Source organism: Haemorhous mexicanus, chromosome 16 (genome assembly GCF_027477595.1).
Source record: "Haemorhous mexicanus isolate bHaeMex1 chromosome 16, bHaeMex1.pri, whole genome shotgun sequence".
Lineage (NCBI taxonomy): Eukaryota > Metazoa > Chordata > Aves > Passeriformes > Fringillidae > Haemorhous > Haemorhous mexicanus.
In genome coordinates this window covers 8,692,341-8,711,205 of record NC_082356.1, presented here as the reverse complement: position 1 = coordinate 8,711,205, position 18,865 = coordinate 8,692,341, and the positions used below count along the sequence as shown (strand labels likewise).

General features: G+C 53.9%; 2 pseudogenes; one reads left to right on the top strand and one right to left on the bottom strand.

Annotated features, from left to right (window-relative positions):
• Positions 1–11,055, top strand: part of LOC132334717 (zinc finger protein 850-like) — a 260,738-nt pseudogene extending 249,683 nt beyond the window's left edge.
• LOC132334706 (zinc finger protein 850-like) overlaps positions 1–18,865 on the bottom strand; it is a 1,213,125-nt pseudogene that overhangs the window by 385,619 nt on the left and 808,641 nt on the right.

The window sequence follows — 18,865 nt, the reverse complement described above, 5'->3', positions numbered from 1 at the left end:
GGTGAGATTGAGAGAAGTTGAGAAGAATTCTAGGTGGGAGGAGATGATGGAGTGGCTTTTGGCTGGACTTTTCTTGGATAGCTATGGACAGAACCCTTGAGTTCCTGTGACACAGAGACTGCATTCTGGGGGGAGGCAGTGGCTCAGAGCCAGGAGAGTGCGGTGATGTGAAGGTGTGTGAACAGAGACGAAGGGTGGAGGAGGGTTGTGGTGGTGCCCTCCGTCTTCGAAGAAGAAGAAGAGGAAGATGATCTCTGTTCAAGAGACCCCTCAGCCCCAGGGGGTGAAACATGGGGGGGACAGGTGTCCCAAAAGGAGAGGGACTGTGCTCTTTTTTGGAACTGGACAAAGCATCCTTAAAGAGAAAAAACCCTAGAAGCAGCTCTGGTCCATGTGCAGTGGTGAGAGCACTGGACATGGAAGGAAGAGGTCACGATGGCAAAATGTTCTCCGGGCGGTGCCACACGTGACACAGAAACACGAGAAGTTTCGCCTGTTTCCTGGGTGAAGTCTGTAGTGCAAGAGGGACTCCTCTCTTCTCAAAGAATTGAGAATTGATTATCCAAAGGGTGGTAACAGAATTAGGAAATTTTTGGTGGGGGGAGGAGGAGGAAATTTGGAAGGTTTTCATCCTGTGTTCTGTGTGTTTTTTCCCTGTAGTTTTATGTTAATAAAGTTTTTTTCCTTTCAATCGTAAGTTGGAGCCTGCTCTGCTCTATCTCTGATCACATCTCACAGTAGATACCAGGAAAAGAGGTTTTCTCATGGAAGCACTGGCATTTCGCCAGGCTCAGACCATGACAGTTGGTATCTCCTTTTTCCACGAGTTTTAAATGGGTGCTTTCTTGTCATTACTGCTATCTTATTTAATGCCACTGTAGAGGCACGTCTGGAATGACACAACAACAGCAAATGCTTCAGGAGCAGAGACATTGCTTTGAGAAAACTCTCCCCTGCTTTGTCTGCCTGCTCCAGCCACACTGCTGTCACTGCAGGGACACCAGCAGGTCTCCTGTGGGACTTCACAGCAGACACATTCTGCTCAAGGGAGTGGCTGCAGCACACTGGCCCTTAGCTGTGCCCTTCCCTGAGGTGTTCCCAATGCCCCTCTCCAGGGCAATCCTTAACCACTTTGTTCCATGTCTCCTGCTGCCAATTTCCTGCTCAACAGCCCACCTTGATCACCTGCCCCTTTGGACTGTGCTTTCTACTGGGCCAGTCCTGCCAGAAAAGCAGCTTTAAACACACCTCTAAGGAGGCACTGATCCAGATAAAGCACATCCATTCCCCTCTGCCCAGGGCCAGTCCCCTGCACATCTGGCACCCTGCAAAATCTAACACCCTGTCAGGGTCCAACACATTCTTCCAGCCCAAAGCAGGAATGCAATTTCTTTTGTTAAATCTGAAGTAATTCCTGCAGATCCTTGGCCTTCAAAGGCCAACACTGCCACTCTGGAGGGAATCCTGTGACCCCAAGCATTTGATGGTGACCACACCAAAGCAAGAGGAGGCTATCTCAGCAGGAGAATGGCAAATGGCAATGTTGTGCCTTTGTGTCCCCAGCCTTCCCCCATTAGCAATGGCAGCTACACTCCAGCACAGCCCAGCAGCTCCAGCAGAGGTTATTTGTGTTGCTCTGTGCACATCAGGACTCCCAGTCCACCCCTCCCAGCAGTGTGCAATGACAACAGCACCTGGACACTGAGGTGTTTTGCTGGAGACAAGCCTGTCACAAGCACACACCCCCTTCAAACTTCATGTTCAACAGAAAGGAAAAGAGCAGGAAAAGGCTACCTTTGGACGAGTCTCACTCCTGTCTGGAAATGGGCCAGTTCTGGGCAGAATACTCCCCCCAGTACTGGCCTCCTTCTTCCTGCTGGGAATCTTCTCCCTCTGGAACTTAGAGGGAAGCAGCTGAAAGGCAAAAATACACCAGCTAGAGCCTCAGAGATGGCTTGTTCAGAGAGGCTTTTCTGGAAAAAGTGGCACTGGTGAATAACTTGTGATCACAGCCACTAGGACAGTCCTGGGAGCCCTGGAAGTTTCCTGCTGAAGTCCTTAGCATCAGTAAATTAATAATACAGAGTGCAATACACACACTCCAGACACATGGCTCTGTCCTATTGGCTTCTCTGGGATTGGATGGGACATGGTTGGGGATTTCTGCTCTTTGGGCATTTGTTTCCTCTTACATTTCCTTGGATTGAGGCAGTGACCTTTCCAGAAAATGGGCAGGAGCACTCAGAACTGCCTGAACTCCATCCCTGCACAACACTCAGAACTCACAGCAAGGAGATATCGCTGCTGGCTGAGTCCAACAGATGCAAGAAAACAAAGCTGTACCAAGAGGGAGGTGCACAGGAATGTGTCCAGGTTTTGGTTCTCCCTGTTAAATTGCTTTCTCTGTCTGGGCTGACAGAGCCCTCCACAGAAGAAAACAGAGGGATCTCCTTGACAGAGCCTCAGCACTGGGGCATCTTCAGCCAAGAGAGCTCCAGACAGCAAGGGACCTTTGTGGCCTTGGCTCCAGTGCTGCCTGCAGGGCTGGATCTGTGCCCACAGGAGCTGGGAGAGAACAGCTGCTTTGGAAGCTCTTCCAGCTGGGAACAGCCATGGCTCTCAAGGCTTTGGGCAGAATTTGAGCTTTCCCTCTCCCACATGCCCGGGTGGCCAAGGGCAGGATGGTCAGAGCAGCACAGGTGAGTGCCCAGCCTGACAGAAGGAATTCCTGTGGCAAAGGGAAAGGGACAGAACACCTGCTCAGGGCTTCAGCTGTACATTGGTTTCACTTGGCTCCACTGGCACAGCCAGGCAAGACACAACTGAAGCATCCCACAGTGTTCCCTGCTGCACCAGGACAGCCCCCAGCAACAGGAGCACGGCACAGAGGGCTGGGGAGGGGCTCTGCAGCTTCACAGCGCTGCTGGACAACAGGGCCAGGGAGAGCAGGGACACCAGGGCAGGTGCCAGCCTTAACACAGCCCCAGTGGCTACTCACAGTGTTTGGCTTCAGCCTTTCCCTCAGCAAAAGACGAGGTGGTGGTGTCTTCTTGGGCAATCCAGACGCCATCTCCAAGGGATGATGTCACAGAGGGAGACAGTGCCTCAACAAAACTGGAAGGAGCAACAACGGAACTCTGACAATCCACAACCCAATCCATGGCAGATTCAAGGCATATACTGGTGCTAAACAATTTGATATGATTTGAAAGTAGCTGAGTGCTTGTTTGGCATAAATAGCTAGTATTGTTAGGCCTCTAGTTGGACTTTATTAGAGCTATATGGCTTCCCTGTGAAATTCAAAGATGGATTGTACTGAAACCTGGAGCTCAAAAGCTGGACATTAATAATAGTTGGAACAGACAAAGCTATAGCTTAAATATTACTTAAAAATAGCCAGAGTGGGCCTCCTCTTCTTCAGGCTAAAGCACCCCTGCTCCCTCAGCTGCTCTTCACAGGACTTGGGAGAGACTGGAATGTTATGGCTAATGGCTTAAATATTGCTATGAAGGACTTTTTGCCCATTCTGACAAAACTGAATAAAGAAGCTGCCTCCACTGAAGCCCAGCCCTCCCTGAAAATGCCTCCTTATTCGAACTTGGGACTGGGAGTTAAGCCACCTAAGGGAACTTGAGACAAGATCAAGGAGACACTATTGTCCTGCTAGCTCAGGTCTGGGGAGAACTAAACAAGGCTAATTGAGAAAAATGTATCCACAACCAGGCCAAACCCAGCAGCTGTCCTGAAAATCAGCTCTCCCTGCCTTCAGGCTGGGGAAGTCATAGCTACAGACTCATCTGCTGAGGCCAGCTTTGCACACAAACCTCCCATCAACACAGGGGGGAGGAGGAAATTTTGGGGGTGTGGCACAACCTCTGGTAAGGGGCAGTGGACACCCATCCTCCCTCAGACAAACTGGCTCAGCTCTAAACCCCCCAGCCCCAGAAGGCCACATCCAGGGGACATTCCCAACAGTGGCAGCTGACGGGGTGTCAGAACCCATCAAAGACCTGCAGAGTGCCCCCAGACCCATTCCTGAGGCCTTGCACCAGGTGACTGCAGGGCATGCAAAGGAACACGACAGATCTGAAAATCCACAACCCAATTCACAGCAGGCTCAAAAGGATATACTGGTGCTAAAGATTTTATATTATTTAAAAGTAGCAAGAGAGAGAGTCCAACTTGCCCCACCCCAGGCAGGAACCTGGGCAGTCCCACCTTGCCCAAATCTGCATGAATCCATTGGAGTCTCATGTTTTGTGACACCTCACCACAGAGAAGACCAGAAGAGTATTTCATGGAATGCCAGTGAGATCCATGCAATGGTGATACTTTCTACTTTCTATTTCATCTGTCACTCTCTTTCTGTCCCCCTCGCCAACTCCCTTCTCTATTTCTCTCTCTCTCTTCCTCACATTTGCTCTTACATAAAATCCAGACAATTGACTTTGGCATATGGTCCTGTTTGCACCTTAATTCAGGGCCATGTCCCTAATAATTTTAAGGACCAGACCATAACAACCCACAGACACCTGAGCAGAACTCATTCACCTTTAAGCAGTTTAAGTCATCGCTACAGGGGAAAAAATGCCTATAGACTACTACATTTAGGAAATTCTGCATTTCTTCAGTGGGAAAAAAGCACCATCAGTAGACCATCTATCGTTCATCTATTCAGCTGCACATTATCCCATCCTCTGTTTCCCTTTGGAATTCTCTTTCAGAGCACAGATGGGACAAAACAAAAAAGCACAATCAATCTTTACCTTCAAACGAAATTGAGGACTCCTCGCTAGCAGAGACCAATGCCCTGCGAGTCCAGGGCTCGCTGGCAGAGACAATCTCTATGAAAAAGTCACCGAGCGAATCGCTGAGTGCAGCCGTTGCACGAGCCCAGGCTGCGAACAACCAGCCCGGAGCGCGCTCTGCGGCAACTGAGGCGGCGGCGCCGTCACAGCCGCTGTGGCCGCGCCCGCGGTTCCCCGGCAACCGCAGCACCCGATTGTCGGGGCCGGGCCGGGGGCAGTGACGCCGGGCGGGCCTCGGTCCCCGCTCCTTCCAGCCCTGGTGCCCCCTCGGTCCCCGGGCGGAGGGGGAGGAATCCGCTCCGGGGCCCGGAACGTGACGGGCCACAGCGGCAGCGCTCGATATCGCCGGGGCCTCGGCCCCAGCTCCGGGCTGCTCCTGCACAAGGAAGGCGCGGCCGGGGGGGAACCCAGGCTCTCGACACTTCCCATAAGTGTCTTAAATCATGCACTTCAATTAAAACAGTGAGATGATTGCACAGAAAGAAGGAGTGCCCAGCCTTGAAGTGGAGGGAGAAGCAAAAGCTCTGATCTGTCTGTCCAAGTGGCTCGACTTTGTATTCAGTTCCCTTCCATCCCGTGTCTCAGATCTTTGCCCTTCCGTGCAGCAATGCACACTAGAATAGCACAGAGGGGGAAGCATGTCCAAGTGGCTGGTAATGATTTTATTGGGGGGGAGGGAGAAAAGGACAATTTTTTTTGCAAAATCATATCTATTCTTGCTTTTCCTGTGCACTTCAGAAGAACCTGAGAACCTCCTGGACAGTCACTAGAAAGACTGTCTGGATACCTGATGCTTAAAGCAACTGTTTTTACAGAGCATTGTGGTTACTTGACAGACACAGGGATATTCCACACAATTTCTTTTGAGATCTACTAAAAGCAGATCTAGAATGCTACTTGAAGTCATCTTCCCAGGGCTGACAGACTCTCAGATTCTGAAAACCTCTATGGTTGACAGTATGAAGAAAGATTCTGAGTGTTGTCATTCTAGTATGGAGGCAACTGAGGTGGTGTTAGAAAAGCTATGGAAAGAGCTGAATTTCCTTCAAACATAAAGTAAGAAACAGGGAATCCAGCAGACTTTATGACTGCATGGCAAGAGCCATAAAACCTTTTTATAATTATCTGAGCAGTGAAGATGGTAGTGCCCTGGTCCATTTCCCAGCTGAAGAAACAGTTAATTTTTCAGCAGCTGGATAAGGATTACTTCCTGCATTTGCTTCCTCCCACTCCAAACTTCAAGCCAAACAAGCACCTGTCAGCATACACTGCCTATTGACCCAAATGATTTGAAGATGTTAGTTAGTGGCTTTATCCTTGTACCTTACAAGGATCTACCTCTTACCATCCTTGGTTTCTTGTCTTTTATTTTGGAAAGCAGAGCTTTCATTGTTCTACCAGTCTCAATCATGTCCTGAAAGACATAAAAAAGGAAATGATCTTTCAAGTTGGAAAGGAAAAGCAGACAGTCAGTGGATGAAATTAGAGCATACCAACCTGGCAGCAGAGTAAGATACTTAATTATTTTATGCAGTATGTATTATTTTGAAAAGAAGGGGAAAAAAAATTCCATGTCATTCCACGCCTCCTTCAGTCAATTACCTCTACTACTACTGACACATTGGGAAGGGAAGTGTTGGGAAGGAAGGGAAGGCAAAAAGGGGAAAGGAAAGGAGGGGGAAGGGAAAGGGAAAGGGAAAAGGGAAAAGGGAAAAGGGAAAAGGGGAGGGAGAGGGAGAGGGAGAGGAGAAATTTCAAGGAAAATAATTTTCAGTGAAAGGAAAGGAAAATTCAAGGAAAGGAAATTTCAAGAAAAAGTTGGAGGAAAAGAAAAGGAAAAGGAATTGTCCCATGGAATCCCAGCAGGGATTACGTCTCATTGCACTGCTGGCATTGCATTGGTCATCAATTCAAATAATTTCCCCATGGAATTCGCATGGCAAGGCTTAGGGGAAGATCCATCCATGGAATTCTCACCTGACTGGGAAGAGAGTGACATCTGGCCATGGAAATTCCATGGGAATTCCTGCATTCCCAAGTCTCCCATTCCTCAATCCCACACTCCCACAGGAACTCCCCTCCTCCTCCCACACCCACTTTTGTGCTCCACAGCCTCCCGACCATGTCTGATGTATTTTGGGAGCTCTTCTACAGAGGTGTGTCCCAGGTAATGCTTCATCTGCTCCACCATGATCCCTTCGGATTCCCAGCACCTCTGGCTGATCCAGGTGGCACCGTCGGACCCTCCTTGCTCCCAGGTCCCAGCTGGAAGGAGATGAAATCCCACCCCTTGTAGCCACACCCATGGGATCCATGGACATTCCGTGGGACAGGAGGGCACAGCTGGAAACCACCTGCACCGTGTGGAGACCTGGGAACCAGGAGAGAACGGACCCAGGGAGTCGTGTCCCAGGGCCAGGGAGCCCCTTGGAGCTCCCTGGATTCCCATTCCAGCCCCACAGATCCTCCCCATCCCCAGAGATCCCATACCAGCCCCTCAGAGTTCTCCATTCCCACAGATCCCAGCCCAGCCCCCGGCTCCCCCCAGTCCCCCCCGTTCTGGTTGTACCAGCCCCATCTCCAGGGCACTGTTGGCCACGGGCCGGGTCCTGTCCTTGGGCCGGGGCTGGATATCCCGACATCCCAGCCCTGGCTACCCCAATATTACGGCTCTGGCTATCCCGACATCCCAGCCCTGGCTACCCCAATATCCTGGCCCTGGCTAGCCCGATATCCCAGCTCAACTCCCCCCTCCATCCCCGCTCTCTGCGGCTCCATCCGGCCCCGCTCGCTGCCCCAGCGCTCCCAGGGGGTCCCGTCCACATCCCCCACAATCAAGGACTGGGGGACCCCCGGGCCGGGCTCCGACAGCGCCACTTCCAGACACTGCAGGGAGTGCAGAACTGGGGGGACACCGAGATCTGGGGGAGCTGGGGGGGCTGAAAGTGAGAGTTTGAAGATCCAGGGGGGGTCAACAGGCCAAGGAAAGGGGGAACTTTTAGGGCTGGCAGAGCTGAGAAGGAGGTTCAGGGGCTCAGAGCCAAGGAAAGGGGGTGCAGGCACTGGAAGAGCTGGGATGGGGTGTCCAGAGAATCCTGTGCCCAGGAAAGGGGGTGCCAGGGCTCCTCAGTGTGTGGAAAGGAGGGGCTGGGGGCTGGGAAATGCAGGAATGGTGGCCCAGGGGTCCCAGGTCAGGGAAAAGGGTGGGGCTGGGGGCTGGGAGAGGCGGGCGCTGGGAAAAGGTTGAGTTGTTCCGGATAAAGGGGTGCAGGGGGGTCTCAGGGTCACGGAAATGGGGGTGCAGGGACGTGCAGAGGTAGAAGGGAATTCCAGGGGGTCTTTGAGCCCAGGAAATGGGGCTCAAGGGGGCTCAGGGTTTCCTAAAAAGGGGGTACCAGGGTGGGGATACCCGGGATGTTCGGGAAGGGGGAGTTCAGGGGGGTCTCTCGTTTTGCACAAAGTTGGGGCTGGGGGCTGGGAAAGGCAGGAATGGGGGTCCAAGGCATTCCAGGGTGTCCCAGGGTCAGGCACACGGCAAGTCTGGAGGCTGGGAGCCAAGGGATGCAGGGAGCAGGGGGTTCTGACGTCCAGTAATGGAGGAATTCAAGGAGGCCACTGTGCAGGATAAGGGGAGCAGGAGGGTGCCAGTGCCTGCAGTGGCCGTTCAGGGTCCCGGTGCCGGTGGTCCCACTCCCCCCTGGCCCCCAAGGAGCGCCTCCAGCCCCAGCGCTGGAGCCATCGCGCTGCTCCCACTCACTCCCAGTATGATCCCAGTATGATCCCAGTAGAACTCAGTCACCCAGGAGCTGCTCCCAGCATGATCCCAGCAGAGCCCAGTCACTCCCAGTCCTGGCATCCCCCCAGCCCTCTCTGCGTTCGGACACGCGAGGGCTCCGGCAGCAGGGGAGGAGGAGGAGGGAGGGAGGGAGGAAGAGGCGGAGCGACAGCAGGAAGCAGCGGGAGGAGGGGACGGGGACCCACGTGGCTCCAGCGCTGCCTGAATTCACAGCAGCCCGGGAGCATCGCCCCCCATTCCGCAGGTGCACAGGGAGGGGGAGCTCGGCCGGAATATCCCGGGGGTGCCTGGGTTTGGGGTTTTTTTGGGGGGATGTTTGGAGCTGGCAGGGCTTTAAAGCCGAGCCGCGGATGGCCCTCGGGGAGCCCTGTGTCCCCCAGGAGCCCAAAGTGGGGAGCCCAGAGAGGGGGGAGCGCCGCCATTGGCGGGACCCTCAAGAGCCTGGAGAGGGGCAGGGGGGACTCCTTGGAGCCCCTGCAGCCCAGAGCAGAGAGTGAGGGGAGAAGGGGGCCCGGGACTGCAAGACCCCCAGCATCCCTAAGTGGGGAGAGCGAAAAAGGGGAAACTTTTAGGATTCCTGGGACTCCCAGCTGCCTGAGGAGGGCAGGGACCGAGTAGAGGGGGGACCCCTAATACAAGTGTGACCCCAAACAGCTGGGACAGGGGGGAACCCCAAACACCAAAGGGGGCAGACCAGAGACAGGGAACTCCTGGGAGGCATTTTCAGGGATGAGTCTTGTTTTTTTGGGAGGCTTTTATGGACCCCAGATGGCTGGTGATTTGTAGAGATGGACTTGGGCAGAGGGACCTTCAAACTCAAGGTGCTCATTCCTTGTTTTTCCCCAAACCAGGATTTCCCATTCCCAAACCTTGGCCACATGGAGGAGGAAGAGGCTTTGAGGAAGAAGATGATGCCTCAAGACACCCAGGCAGGTGAGGAGGAAGTCAGTGCCCATTTCCCCCTCTTTCCTGCTCCATCTCCCAGCCCAGCATGGCCCCTGGCTGCAGGACAACCCTGCTGCCAATGCCGTCCTGCTGGGGAAGCAGTGGGGGGATCTCCTTCCTCTTCCCTCTGGCACACAGGCAAGTCCCATTCTCTCCTTGTCCTGCCTCCCCCAGGGAAGGAGCTGAGGATGGAGACCAGGGAGGACAAATCCCCACAGCAGAACCTTGTGGAAGAGGCTGTGTTGAGCGGCTCCAGGGCACAGGAATCCAACGGGGAAGAAAAGCCCTGGGGATCTTGCAGGAGGAGGGGCTGCAAAGCCAGCCCAGGGTGCTCTGAGGAGGAAAGACCCACCCTGTGCCAGGAAAGTGGGCAGAGCTTCAGCCAGAGCTCAAAGCTGGTGGTCCATGAGCTGCTTCATGATGGAGAGAAGCCCTGCAAGTGCTTGGAATGTGGGAAGAGCTTCAGGCAGAGTTCTGACCTGATCAGCCACCAGAGGATCCACACTGGGGAATGGCCCTACGAGTGTGGGGAATGTGGGAAGGGCTTCAGGTACAGCTCAGAACTCATCATCCACCAACGTATCCACACTGGGGAGAGGCCCTACAAGTGTGGGGAGTGTCAGAAGAGGTTTCGGAGCAGCTCCCATCTCTTCAAGCACCACGGATTCACACAGAGGAGAGGCCTTTCTGCTGCCCCAACTGCAGGAAGGGCTTCAAGCAAAACTCCCACCTTGTCAGCCACCAGCGCATCCACACTGGGGAGAGGCCCTATGAGTGTGGGGAATGTGGGATGAGCTTCAGCTGGAGCTCCAACCTGATCCGCCACCAGAGGATCCACACGAGGGAACGGCCCTATGAGTGTGGGGAATGTGGGAAGAGCTTCAGCCAGCATTCCCACTTGATCTGCCACCGGAGGAGCCACACTGGGGAAAGGCCATACAAATGTGGGGAATGTGGGATGACCTTCAGTTGGTGCTCCCAACTGATCATCCATGAAATGACCCACACTGGGGAGAGGCCCTACGAGTGTCCCCAGTGTGGGAAGAGGTTTCAGACCAGCTCCCATCTCCTCAAGCACCAGCAGATCCACATGGATGAGAGGCCCTTCCTCTGCCCTGACTGTGGGAAGGGCTTCAACCGCAACTCCACCCTCATCACCCACCGGCGCATCCACAGCCGGGAGAGGCCCTACGAGTGTCCCCAGTGTGGGAAGAGCTTCAGCTGGAGCTCTAACTTGACCAAACACCAACGGAGGCACCGGTAAGGGAAGCCCTGCCACTGCCCCAGCTGCAGGAAGAGCTTTGTGCACTGCCCCAACTTCATCCGCCATGGGAGGCCCCACATTGGTCAGAGCCCTGGTGACCCACATTCCCTGTGATCCATTTTGGGAAGACACTGGGCTGGTTATTCTTTTGTTTTGGCCCTAATTTTCTTTGGATTCATCTTCATCTCTTTAAAACAGAGAAAATTGGGTAAAAATCAATAAATTCATCAAAGGCTTCTAAAGCCTCACTTTTTACTTGTGTTTCAGGGGAATCTGGGTTTCAGGGAGATAATTGGGAGAACTTGGGGGTTTTGGGGGTATTTGGTGTACTTGTCTCCTTTCTTGGCACTCAAAGAGACAAGAGGGTTCGATCTGTCACTTCAATGCCACTCACTCTCTCCCCAAAATTCCTCGATTCCACAGCCCCTTGGTGTGGAATGGGGTTGGAAGGGGATTGGGCAAAGTGGGCTTCAAATCTGGAGGGGTGAGATGGGCATTGTGTGGGGCAGGATGGGTGGGATGGGGTTTGGAAGGTTTGAAATGGGGGAAATATGGCTTGGGAAGGGGGTCATGTAGTCCAGGAGTGGTGGGATGGGTTGGGGTTGGGACTGGGGAGGTGGGCTGGGGTCTGGAATGAGACAGCTGAAGTTTGGGGATGATGAAGGGAGGGGGAGCCCATTACTGAGTGAGTTTTTCAATAATCCACGTTCCTGAAGAGATTTTGGGGTATCTCACGTTTCTGAGGCGGTTTTGGGGCACTGCCCAGCTCTTGGGGGTTTCCTGAGAGCAGCTCCCTGGATCCCCATTGCCGGGGTGGTTGCCATTGGCACGAGCTCAGAGCTGTAACCAGAGTCCCTTGCCTTGATGCTGGAGAGCAGAGAAAGGATGAACAGTCTCAGATACCTGCAGTGTGTGTGTGGGGGCAGGGAGAGTTCTGCATAGGTGGGGTGGTCACTGTCCTGCCCCAGCCACTGCAGCCTCTGACCCAGCCCCAAAGTGGCTGCCAAGCCCCTGGCACCCCAAAAACCCCACCTGTGAGAAGGACCAGAGCAGGTCAGGCTGTAACACGGATGTGACACTGACACATTCCGTGGCCCTGAAGCTCACAGCAGCTGAAATCCAAGACTGTCTGTGGGTCTCTCTCTCCCTCTCTCTCTTCTCCTGACCTCCTCTTCTCGAAATCTGGGTAACTTGAAGTTGGACAGGTTAGAGTTTGCTAAGTCAGGGCTTTGTCAAGTGCTTTAATGTCATTCAATGTTGATTTAAGATTTCCCAAGTACCTCATTCTCTGAAGTTTGCAACTAAAGGTTTGTTCTCCACCCTCCTGAGAAGTCTGTTGGTTTCTCCCCTTGGCCATCTCTCCTGCAGGCTGTGCCCCCTGTGTGTGCTGCTCCTGTGCCCATCTCGCTGTCCCCCAGCATTTCTCACCCAGTGTTTCTGTGCCCTCCCTGGGCTCCCTGCACCCAGCGCTGCTGGCTCCCGGCACACAGAGCCAGGGCAGGAGCCCACCCTGCCAAGGGGCTCTGGAGCAGGGCAGGGGCTGTGTTGGCTCCTGAGCTCAGCCGCTGGTCCTGGCATGGCTCTATGGAGACCGAGCACAGCAATGCTGCTGAGCATTGTCCCTGCTGAGGGTCTCACACTGGCGGGGCACATTCCCTGGCTGCAGGATTCGTGCCTGACCCAAGCACTGCACTTATAGCTCCAGCATTGCTTTCCAACAAAAACAGGGGAAGGCAAACTGTGTAGCTCATTATCCATTTCTCATGGTTAGGATTGAAGGCACTTGAGATGGTAGTTCATGTTTGGACTCAGGTGTTTATTATTTCTTATCGGTGAAATGGCCTCATAACCATGAGTTCAGCAGCTTTTCATTAGCAAGGCACAAAATGGCTAACTATCTCTTGTTACAAGGTCTTTTAAGACTCAACTATCCAATTAAGAAATGATATCTAGATTATTTTCCCTTTTAACTCAATAACTGATCCCTCGAAGCCCACAATGCAGACTTTTCTGTCCAATTGCAAACCATCACCCAAACACTTGAAGAAGGAAGAAGAAGGTGAAGAAGAACAGCTTGCCTCCAGCCTAAAACCTCCATCTTGCTTCATATTTATTTCTGTATTCTAAAACCCCAAAGTCTTAAGTTTTCAACGCTGTGATATTACACATTTCTCACCAACTACACACCTGTAATCCCAGTACTACCAGTCAATTTTTGAAGCCTTCTCCACAGCCTCAGGTCAAGTGCAGTGTTCTCTTGTGCATCTTTGCCTTTAAGCACAGGAAGTTTACAATTCTCAGCATCCAGGGTTCCAACAGCTCATGGTATTTTATACTGTCTAAAACTCTAAGTCATCGATCTTAGAGGTGAGATGCATTTGAAATTAGTGGCATGGAGAAGTAGTGCAAGATGGAAAAAGGAAGCAGAGAAATAAATAGAGGAAAGCATTTCAGATTGTTTCCATTTTCAGTGCACTTCTGGAAAGCTGTTTCAGTTTTCCAGGAATGTTTTCCACAGTCCTGTCTGCTCTTCTCAAGAACCTTTCCTGGAGAACAAGGTCGAGCTCCTGTCACAAGCTGTGCCACCACCTGCAGCTTCCCTTGGCTTTCCACACTGTGCGTGCAGCAGGACTCTTGCAGGAAAGAAGGACAAAGGTTTTGAGAACTTGACAACTTGTCCTTTCTTTTCCTGGTGGACTGGAGAGTTGTGCTGTGGGTAAGGTTTTTATTGTTACTGTTCTAGGCTAAGAAAACATGAGGAGGTACCAGGAGTTGTTAGGGAATACAAGCCTGGCTGAATGCAGAGAAAGAATCTCCAGAGCCTGCAGCCACAAGTAGAGAGTTGGGTGATAATCATTCCAGCCTGTCAATGGACATCTTGAAAATTATCTGGAACGTGAAATGCTCTGACAGAGGGAGTTTGTTTCTGAGTTCAGTGTAGATGATTTCACATCTGGTGCCTTGGTGCATAAATCAAGAGCATAATCAGCTCGTGGTAGGCACTAGAACAAGCTGGACCTTTCAGAGCAGCTGACTGAAAGAATCTGAAAAGGAGAAATGCAGGGAATGACTTGGTGAACCTTGCCTGAAAGAAGGGTGATTTTTTTTTTTCTAATAACTACTATTCCATTCCCTTGGGTTTTGGCTTTCTTAGCAAGGCCATTTGCATCTCAGACTCTCCATGAAGGGAGAAGCCGGAGCTTGTGGAACTGCCTGAAAGATGCCCTGTTCCTCTGCAGGGACACTCAGGCTGGAACAGGAGCCAGAGCCCTCTCTGGGGAAGCCTCCTCTGAGCTGGAATTTGTGCCGTGCTGGGAGAGGAGGAGGAGGGGGAGAAGGCTGGCGCTGTGTGGCAGGAGCAGGAGGTTTGGGCCGCAGGACATTCTGTCTGCGCTGCTGCCCCGCAGTGGGCGGCCGTGCCCGGGGCTCTGGGCCTGGCCCCGTGTGCGCTGAGCTCCCTGGGCTGGGCTCAGGTTCCTGCTGGGACTGGGCAGAGCCTGGGCTCCAACTGGGCTCAGCAGTGCAAAATACCTCTGGGCATCTGCGTTTCCTGCTGCTGGGAAAGAGAAATGAAGCAAGTCGAGAAGTTCTGGTTTCTGTTTTTCCTGGTGGATTTTCTAATTTAATTCCACACTGCAGAGGCAATTTCTCTGATGGCCTCTGTCAGTTCATTCTATTTCAACAGTGCCAGCAACACGGCTGTGTTTGAGCGCTGCAAATGTGGCCTGTGTGGCTTTAATTCCCCTCGCCTTAGTGCTCAGGGGCTGGTGGGCATTCCAATGTCTGCTGATCTTTATGCCCGTGACAAAAATACTGACTTCACTGTCATGAAAGCACTGTAGGTAGCACCACCTGAAGGAGGCACCTGCAGTTTTATGGATAAAATTCAGGTGGCAAGCAGAAGAGGGCCAAGAGAAGCCATGATCTCCAATTCCCAAGGCAAAGGCACCAGCAGTCTCCTGCTGGCACCTCAGGGTGAGTCAGAGCTGAAAACAGCGCTGGAACCTGATCCTTTCTTCCTCTGAGGGCTGGCTCAGGGCAGCACAGGCGGGCCCTGAGGAGTCAGGGCTGTGTGTGGGTGCTTGTTGCTCTAGTCCCGAATTCAGCTGGAAAAAGCCCTTGGAAGCTGAGGCAGGAGCAGGCGGGAAGGGGCCGGCGCTGCTGCTGCTTGGGAGCCCCGGCTGGGCCGGGCCCGCGCCCCCTGCGCTGCGGCTGCTGCTGCTGCCAGAGCCGGGCGGGACTCGGGGACAGGGAACGGACACGGGGGGACAGCAAAGGCCTGGCGGCTGCACGGATGGTGGCGCTCGGGCCAGCGCCAGCACAGAGCTTCAGCCCGCAATTAACCCCGAGGGAAACGCTGGGGAAAGGCTCCATTTCAGCCTTTCTGCACTCGTGGCTGTGAAGGGACTGAAATGAAAGGAGAACAAGCAGGGCCCGACCCCGTCTCCTTTGGGAGGTGCCCTGGGCCTGTGGCTGTGAGGGGCCATGAGGGGCTGTGCGGGGCCATGAGGGTCTCTGAGGGGTCATGAGGGGCTGTGAGGGGCTGCGGAAGGCCAGGCACCTCATGGAACCAGTGGTCCATGGTGACACTGCAAGGCCTTGTGGAACCAAAGAGACCATGGTGGCACTATGGAACATCATGGTACCACAGGTCCATTGTTACACATCAGCCACAGCAGGGCCACAGAACCAGGGAGATTATTGTGACACTGCAGAACCTTATGGAATCGAGGTGTCCATGTTACACTACTGAACCTCATGGAACCAAGGGTCCATTGTGACACTGTGGAACCAAGGAGACTGTTGTTGGCAGTACGAAAGCTCATGGAACCAAAAGTTTGTTGTGGCACTGTGGGGCCTCATGGAACCATGGACACCATTAAAACACTTCAGGACCCACTGGAACCAAGAGGCCACTGTGACCCTGCAGGGCCTTGTGGAACCATGCAGAGCATTGTGACAGAGCAGGACCTCGTGTCACCATGGGGCCATTATGACACTGCAGGGCCCCATGGAACCAAGCTCCTCAGGGACTCCTGGAATGAAGGAAACATGTTTGACACCGTGGTGGCCCTTGGGACCAAGAGGCGATTGTGACACTGTGGAACCAAGGAGAGCATTGCTGCCCTGCCAGACCTCATGGAACCAAGGATCCATTGTGACACTACAGGGCCTTGGGGGACCAAGGGCTATTGTGACACAGTGGGGCTCAGGATCCAAGGGACTTTGTGACACCAATGGGTCCCATGGAACCAAAGGGACATTGTGACACTGGGAGGCCTCATGGAATCATGGAGACCATTGGGACGCTCTGGGGCCTAATGGAACTGAGGTGACACCAAGCTGTCGGGGAGAGTTGATCTGCTGGAGGGTAGGAGGGCTCTGCACAGGGCCCTGGACAGGCTGGATCCAGGACCCAAATCCAACAAGTTGAGGTTTAACAAGTCCAAGTGCCGAGTCCTGCACTTTGGCCACAACAACCCCTGCAGCACTACAGGCTGGGGACAGAGTGGCTGGACAGCAGCCAGGCAAAAAGGGACCTGCAGGGACTGATGGACAGCAGGCTGGACATGAGGCAGCAGTGTGTCCAGGTGGCCAAGAAGGCCAATGGCTCCTGGCCTGGATCAGGAATGGTGTGGCCAGCAGGAGCAGGGCAATGATTCTTCCCCTGTGCTGGGCACAGCTTGGGCAGCACCTCGAGTGTCGGGTCCAGTTCTGGACCCCCAATTTAGGAGGGACATGGAGAGGCTGGAGCGTGTCCAGAGAAGGGCAGCAAGGCTGGGGAGGGGTCTGGAACACAAGTCCTGTTCAGAGTGGCTGAGGGAGCTGGGGTTGTTTATCCTGGAGAAGAGGAGGCTCAGGGGAGACAAGGTGGTGCCAGGACCCAGGTTGGACTTGATGATCTCTATGGCCTGTTCCAACCTTGCTGATTCTGGGATTCTCTGAAATCACCCTTGGAGAAGTTGCAGGATGAGCCCTGGGCCTCCTCTTCAGAAGCTCCAGCAGCCAAGGTCCCTCAGCTTCTCCTGCCAGGCCCAAAGCCCATCCTGTCAGTCCTGCAGAGCCTCTGCAGCCCCTCCTCATTGCCCAGAACAGGGAGCCCCAGAGTCAGACACAGCAGCCCAGATGTGCCCCCCTGGCCTGTGGTGCCTCTGGCAGGGGAGCAGCAGGAGGCACTGCTGGAGCCTGCAGACAATTCCTGCAGCACTTGTGGGATCATCCTGCTCCCCAAAGGACATTCCCATGGTGCCAAGTCAGGAACTGCAATGGGGAGTGGGGCCAGAGAGGAAAGGGCAAACAGGGATGGGCTGTTTGCAGGAGAGGGAACAGCGGTGGGCAATAGGAAGAAATCTGAACCAGGGGAGAGGAAAGAAAGCCAAGGTGAAGCCAAGGAAATGCTCAGGGCAGTTTGGGGATGGCTGCCAGGCAGCCCTGGCTCTGAGCAACAGCATCTGCAGTGGGACAGGACACTCCCAGCTGATGGGAACAAACTTTCTGGATGACTGCAGAGGCCAGTACAAAGCTGAGTCATTTCCCTGCCATTCCCAGCCCTTCCTGGCCCCAGGGGCTGATGGCATTTGTGCTCCCTCAGGTTCATGTCCCCACAGCAACACCATGGGGGTGCTCCCCCTGCTCTGTGCAATGCAAACAGGGGCTCCTGAGCCAGTGCTGCCGTGCCTGTGCCTGCAAGGATGGGGCACCTGTGTGAGCTGGGGGAGAGGCCAGGGCTGCAGAGGGGGGATGTTGTTGGCAGCTCCATGAGGACGCTCTGGGACGCTGCCCTGGCCTGTCCAGCACACTGGGGATGGATCAGCCCCTGCTCTGCTGCTCCTTCCCATCTCCCCCAGGGCCCTTGCAGAGCACCAGCCATGCTGTTTGCCCCCAGCCTGCCCACGGCCACCCTGGGGCTGCTCACGGGGGTTTTCTGTGCTGAGCATTGGCCTGGCCATGTTCTTGAGAGAGCCTGGGCAAGGAGCCTGGAGCCCCCAGGGCCTGGCCTGAGGTGTCAGCGCTGCCCCAGCAGTGCCCATGGCCTGTCCCTGCTGCAGCCCTGGCACTGCCACCCCCAGGGCTGTGCCCAGCCCCGAGAGCACTCAGGCCCTGCAGCAACACCAGGGCCACCAGGGCAGCGGGGCAGGGCCACGGGAGCAGCACTGGCAACACCAAGTGCTGCTGCTGCTGGGCACAGCTGCTGTGCCAGCACTGATCTGCCCCAGCTCTGCACACAGACATTGCTGCTGCAGCTCCAGAGAAGGCAACACAAGGGCATCTCTGCAGAAAACTTTGCTGGGAAATCCTTTAGTTCCTTTAAAGCCACCTAAAGTGCAGCCCCGCATTGGAACAGTCTTTGGCCAAAGGGAAGGTAGAGAGAAATGAAATGAGAAATGGCACAAAGAATGACATTTATTTTTGGACAATATGAAAAAAGTAAAACAAAGAAAAATTACATCAGAAATGAAACCAACAAGAAGTATCAAAGATTACTTTTATTACAAGTGATTTGCAGAAACTGGCCAGCAGTTTAATGTTTCTGAAAGCAGCCAGAAATCATTCTCCACACTGCAGCCTTGAGCTCCTGGTTCCTCAGGCTGTAGATGAGGGGGTTCAGGGCTGGAGGCACCAGCGAGTATAGAACTGACAGGGCCAGATCCAGGGATGGGGAGGACATGGAGGGTGGCTTCAGGTGAGCAAATATGGCAGTGCTGGTGAACAGGGAGACCACGGCCAAGTGAGGGAGGCAGGTGGAAAAGGCTTTGTGCTGTCCCTGCTCAGAGGGGATCCTCAGCACTGAAGATCTGCACATAGGAGAAAACAATGAACACAAAACAACCAATGGCTAAACAGGCACTAACTGCAATGAGCCCAAGTTCCCTGTGCTTTGAATATGAGCAGGAGAGCTTGAGGATCTGTGGAATTTCACAGAAGGACTGGCCCAGGACATTGCCATGGAACAGGGGCAAGGAAAATGTATTGGCCGTGTGCATGAGAGCATTGAGAAAGGCACTGGCCCAGGCAGCTGCTGCCATGTGGGCACAAGCTCTGCTGCCCAGG